General features: G+C 39.0%; 1 long non-coding RNA gene and 1 pseudogene across 1 annotated transcript in view; one reads left to right on the forward strand and one right to left on the reverse strand.

The window, feature by feature from the left end:
• The window catches only part of LOC144583534 (uncharacterized), a 252,631-nt gene that overhangs the window by 132,268 nt on the left and 114,246 nt on the right, over positions 1–6,117 (reverse strand). The gene's annotated exons all lie outside the window — the stretch shown is intronic.
• LOC140701491 (U1 spliceosomal RNA) lies at positions 786–940 on the forward strand (annotated as a pseudogene).

Below are 6,117 nucleotides of genomic sequence, written 5' to 3' on the forward strand. Positions count from 1 at the left end.
CAGAACTAGTTGAAACGTTTTCAAGTTGAATCCAAATTTCCCATAGAAATGCATTGAAAATTAATTAATGCATTTTTATGGGGGGGGAAGGTCAGAAACTTTAAAAAACTTAAAAGAAAGACACTTACCAGGTACTGTATACTGAGCCTGGCTCTTCACAGTGCCTTGGTAGAACCCAGAACAGCCAAAAAAGAGCCCCAAACAGATGGCAGCCATTTTGTGCTCTTCTCCGCTCCTGCTCCTGCTCCTTTCCCCTCCCCTTTCCCCACCTAACAGCTGATCGGCGCTGGTCTGAATGGCTTCCCAGGCAGCTTTTAAAGCAAGTATTGGTATGCATGTTTCTACACAAGCAGGTTTCAACTCAAATGGAACACCTTTTCACCCAAGCACTAACACCAAACAAACAGCTTTTAAACTAAATTTTACATTTTAAAATGACAATACCAGGCAGTCTCAGGTCTCTCTCCCAGCTCTCTAACTGCTTGGACTAGCAAGGAAGCAGACAAGCAGCCTCTTCACTAACTGAAAGTTTGAATTTCCCCGCTTTCCCTGCCTTCCCTGCATATTAGGTATGCTAATATCTGTGCACTGGAGGATTGTGGGAGGAACATCCAGCCCCTGATGGGGGTCCTGTGGGGCACCCCAAAACACTGAGTAGCTCTCTTGGCCTCTTTCGGGACTGGGGCTGTGCAGCCCTGTTCTGATCAGGAGGTGCAGCGGGGGGGGGTCACCATGCCTTTGGGGTCAGGGCACAGAAAGGGGCAGGAGGTTCAGGGGCCATTCCAACTCATACCTGGCAGGGGAGATACCATGATCATCAAAGTTGTTTTCCCAGGGTGAGGCTCATCTATTGCACTTTGGATGTGCTGACCCCTGTGATTTCCCCAAATGTGGGAAAATCAAATGCCTAAGTGGGGGACTGCGTTTGTGGTTTCCCTTGGTCTTTCTAGAATCACTCTTTCCCCTTTGGTCCTTGGCTGTTTTCACTGCCTGCTGCCATAGGCCTGTTGGCCTTGCTGGTTTTCCAGGTGGGCTCCAGGAAGCAGATCCTGGAAAGCCAGCAGTGCAGAATGGTGAGGTCCAAATAGCAAGCAGTCTCTGGTGCTAGTTCAGAGGCCTCCCAGCATGGCAGTGGGAGGCTTCTGGGTGGTGGTGGTTGAACCCCTTTTTTATTGTATTCATTCCATAAGACGCACGTACTTTATCCCCCACTATTTGGGGGGGGAAGTGCATCTTATGGAGCGAAAAATACGGTAAATTGATTATCATTTCTCCAATTTCTTGCAAAAATTAACCTTGCAGCCATAATCATTATTACTATCAAATCCTTATTTTCTTTCAACAATTGATCTTTCTTAATCACATTCAGTAAGGCCATTAACAGAGACATTTGAATATTCAATCCAATTATTTCAGATATTTCTTTAAAGATTAAATTCCATTCTTTCTTTCTTGTTTCACATAATCACCACATATGTAAATACGTCCCCTTCTCTTTTTTACACCTCCAACATAATGTTGGCACACTTTTATCCATTATATTCATTTTGACCGGCATTAAATACCACCTCCATATTACTTTATAACAATTTTCTTTTATCCTTACTGACATGTTCTTCATAATTCTCTGATCCCATATTTTATCTCATTCTTCACCTATTACTTCTTTATCCAAATCATTTTGCCATTGCATTTTTAATCCTTTTATACCTTGTTCAACTTGCATTAATAATTTATATATTTGGCTTACAGTTCCTTTTCTTTCTGTCTTTTCCTCTGATTTCAATCTTTTTTCTATGATCTCTTCAAATTTTGTCATTTTTCTACCTTTCCCTTCTTTAATTTACCATTCACTTGTCCACCTTTCTAATTGAATTGAATTTAACCATGAAATCCCCTCTCCTCCGAGTACCTTTTTAATGTCATCTTTATCTCTTATCTTTTCTGTCCGATATTTTAATCTACTTATCTCTTTACTTTTTAATATGTTCTTTAAGGTTTTAAATTTTCCAGAAAATTCCTTAATTCCACCACCTGAGATAAAGGAGAGATCATGCATTTTCTTTTCAATTCATTTTTTGCTTTCTGCCACTATTACGGTATCATCTGCATATTTTAAAGTACAGCTATTTTTTCTTCATTCCTCATTAAGATGAATCTAATCTAGCTTCCTGCATGACAGGTTCTGCATACATAGTGAACAATGGTGACTGTAGCGATCACCCTGCCTATGCATATGTATGAGTGTATCGTTATGTACCAATAAGGGTTGTTGGGAGGCAGAGCCAATGGAACATAAAGGGAGGGGTGAAGCTCATAGGAGGAGCAGATAGTATTTGGGGAGTTGAAAAGCAGTTAAGAGCATTAGAGAGACTTAAGTATGGAATATTTTATTACGCAACTACTGAAAGCTTTAATGTCTTTTAGGAATCGATGTAAGTGAAACTCAAGATTTGTACTGTATTTGAAAAAAGCAATGTGGCGTGGGACTTAGATTAGTGAAATAATCCAGAGACACCCAAGGGGCATGTCACAGAGACCCTTTCAGAGTTTTCCAGGTAAAGACTACTCAGACGTGGTTACCATTCCTTCTTCTGTGGGCACCTTGGGACTGTGCAGTTTGCCCAAGACCGCACCACCTGTCTCTGCATGCAGGAGGTCCAGTGGTGAATTGAACTTCCAATCTTTGGCCAGATACCTAAACCACTGAACTATCAAGCCAACTGTAGGGAGATAAAATACAGTACACCATTTATTGGCTTCACCTATTTGAAACTATTTCGTTTGTTGATATTCTCCTTTAACAGTAGCTTCATGTCCAGATTATAGGTTATGTACTAACAGAATGAAATGTTGAAACATAATTATTTCTTTTAGAACTATCTATAGCTTTTCATCAGCCTTACATTTATAGGCTTTGTAATAATCTATAAAGCACAAACTTTTCTCCAAAATTTGTTGGTATGCTTTAGTAGCCAACATATATTTGCAACATGATCTTTAGTCTCTTCATTTTCTGAATCCAGCTTGAATACGAGGCATTTTTTACTCCATATATGGTAAAAGATTTTGTTGCAGAACTTGAATATTACTTAACTTGCATGATAAATTTGTGCAGTGGTATTATAGTCACTACACTCTTTTGTATGTGTTTTCCTGGAAATTGGAAGGTATAGTGGAATGTAAAGATGGAGCCTGGGATCTTTTGCCTGCAAAGTGTATACACAGTCCCTCTTCTATAATTATTCCCAAAACTGCATTTTGCTGACTGACATGTTATGTGTTAATTTTTTTAAAAAAAGCAATAATCTGAAGAACTCTGGGTGCAACAGTTAGAGGACTACATTCGTTATACTGTGTGTATGCATACCTACATACGTGTGTAATGTGTGCATGCGTGTGTGTGTATAAGAGAGAGAAAAGGAGAGAGAGGAATACCCAGCTGTTTTAAAAATATACTGCAATCGGGTGTAGCATGTGAGAGGGAAGGGTTCAGTCTTTACAGCTAAAGAAAACAAATGAACTTACTTATTCTGGTAGACAAAATTTCTGGCCTTTCAAACTTTGAGAGTGTCAGCAAGTGAGAAGCTGACCTCTTAGGTTTCAGTGTGATTTTAGAAGAATTCATTTAACGATAGTTTATTATTCTTATTTTTTGTAGCTTGTCTTGAGTAATTTGTTTCAGGAAAAATACATCCTAGAAAAAATGTTCTATATTCTAGTCAGTAAATAGAAAGTATTTATAGCACCCTTGCAAGGTGCTACTGTAGTCAGTTGCCTGGGGAGTTGCCTTGTAAGGGTCAGCAATTGACCAGATGGAGCAAATTCTAACATAGATTTTCCATAGTTTATCCCACTTGGTTACATTTCACTACTTCTCATGCACCTGGACCAGCTGTAGAAGGAACTGATGAATGAATGCCTGGCAAATCTTGTTAGACTTCACTGACTCGCACCTGCTCTTTTTTGTAATCGCTTTTTTATTTCTAAAGAAAAGTCAATCCATCATGTTACAGGTAATAAATATAAAGCTTAACATAGTAACATAGTAAACTGTCATCTTACTTGTTATATAATTTAACTGTTGACCAATTGCTATTCCCAACATTTCTCAAAATCACATTTACACCATTCCCAGTCTCATCTTAAAGAAATATCAACCAAATGCTCCAAATTGTTTTCCAAACCATGTGTCTCAAGATTTATTTTATTGGCATATTTTAATAAAGGCTTCCAGTTTTCAGTGAATTGAATGTGCCTTATTTCTCCTCTAGGTACTCTAACTTTATTAGTCATTTTTTCCATCAACATTGTATGCCATAGCTTATTTGTAAATGATTGCAATGAGAGATCTTGAACGTTTTTCCAATTTCTAGTGACCCCACTCCTCTATCATCATCATCATTATCATCGTCGTCGTCATCGTCATCATCGTCATCATCATCATTATTTATGCAAAAAATATAACTTGCCGGCCTCTAAAAAAACCTGTGGGAACATGAGGTAGAGAAGGTTTCAGAAAATGAGGAAGTTAAGATCTTGTGGGATTTCCCGATCCAAACTGGTAGACAACTTGAACATAGCACCCCAGACATGGTAGTAATAGAATGAAGAAATGTCCGGATCATTGACATTGCAATTCCAGGGGATGCCAGAGTTCAAAATAAGGAACTGGAAAAACTAACAAAATACAGAGACATGGCAATTGAAGTATTTCGTTTGTGGATAAAACACACTTCAGTGGTCCCCGTAGTCATTGGGACTTTGGGAACAATATCAAGACATTTCACACAGTACTGTATAAATATGCACATTTACAATGTCCATTTTTCCACCACCACCCATTTCAACCCAGTCAGGGATTTCTTGAATTTCTTCTGTCTGTATAAATCTAGTAATTTGATTTATTTGTAAAGCTTGATAATATTTCTGCAAATGTGGTATCCCTAACCCTCCTTTTCACCTTTGTCCATATGTAACACCATTTTAAAATTTTATCTTCTTCCCTTTCCAACAATAAACTTTTCTACATTTTCTTGCCATAATTTTATTTTTTGATATCTGGTTATAGAGGTATACAGTGGGACCTCGACTTACGAACGTCCTTACCTGCGAATGATTTGACCTATGAATGCCTCTGTTCGCAAAAATCCACTTCGACTTGCGAATGGAGCCTCGACCTATGAACGAAAAAAAGGCAGGGGAAAAGAGTGGGAAATTCAAATTTCCCCTGCCTTTTTTTTTTGTTCCATTCCATTGGTGGTGAAAAGGCTGTTCTTTCACCCCAATGGTTAGGAAAAGGGACCCCCAGGAGGTCTCTGATGGCCATGGGGAAGCCCTGAGAGCTTCCCCGCTGCCATCGGAGACCTCCTAGGGGTCCCCCGTCACCATGATCGGAGGCAGCGGTCACCGAGCGCCGGGAGGCTTGAGCTGGCGGGGTGCTTGCTCGCTCGCCCCCAGCTGCGGCGGAGGCGGTGGAGCACCAGGAGGCTTTGGAGGCTTCGGACTTGTAAGTCCTTTAAAAAAAATAATATCATCGGGCTCCAGCTACCAACCCTGGATGACATCTTCACATCCCGCTGTCTAAGGAAATCACATAGCATCCTGAGAGACTCTTCCCATCCTGCTTATAACTTTTTTGAACTGTTACCTTCTGGCAGAAGATATAGAACAATTAAGACTCGGACCACACGTTTTCTCAATAGTTTTTATCCCAGAGCTATAATTGCAATTAATAATGAGCTTAAAGACCACCAGTAGTGAATAATTAGTTGGACTGTGTTACTTGGCCTGCGGTGTAGATGTTTGTATTTTTAGTGGGGGACTTTTAGTGGGTGGGGAGTGTTTGGGAATTTTATGTGTGTGCATGTGTCTGGTCTCTGGGTGTCTGTGAATTTCGTTGTATGTGTATATACTTACAATGACAATTAATAATAATAATAATAATAATAATAATAATAATAATAATAATAATAATAATAATAATAATAATAATAATAATAATAATAATAATAAGGTAATATATAAGTTTAAACTAAGGCTATTCTCCCTAAGATTAACAAATTCAAACTGACTCACTGTGAATTGATCACAGCCTAGTGTTTTTTCTTTCTGAAT

This window comes from Pogona vitticeps, chromosome 6 (assembly GCF_051106095.1).
Source record: "Pogona vitticeps strain Pit_001003342236 chromosome 6, PviZW2.1, whole genome shotgun sequence".
Classification (NCBI taxonomy): domain Eukaryota; kingdom Metazoa; phylum Chordata; class Lepidosauria; order Squamata; family Agamidae; genus Pogona; species Pogona vitticeps.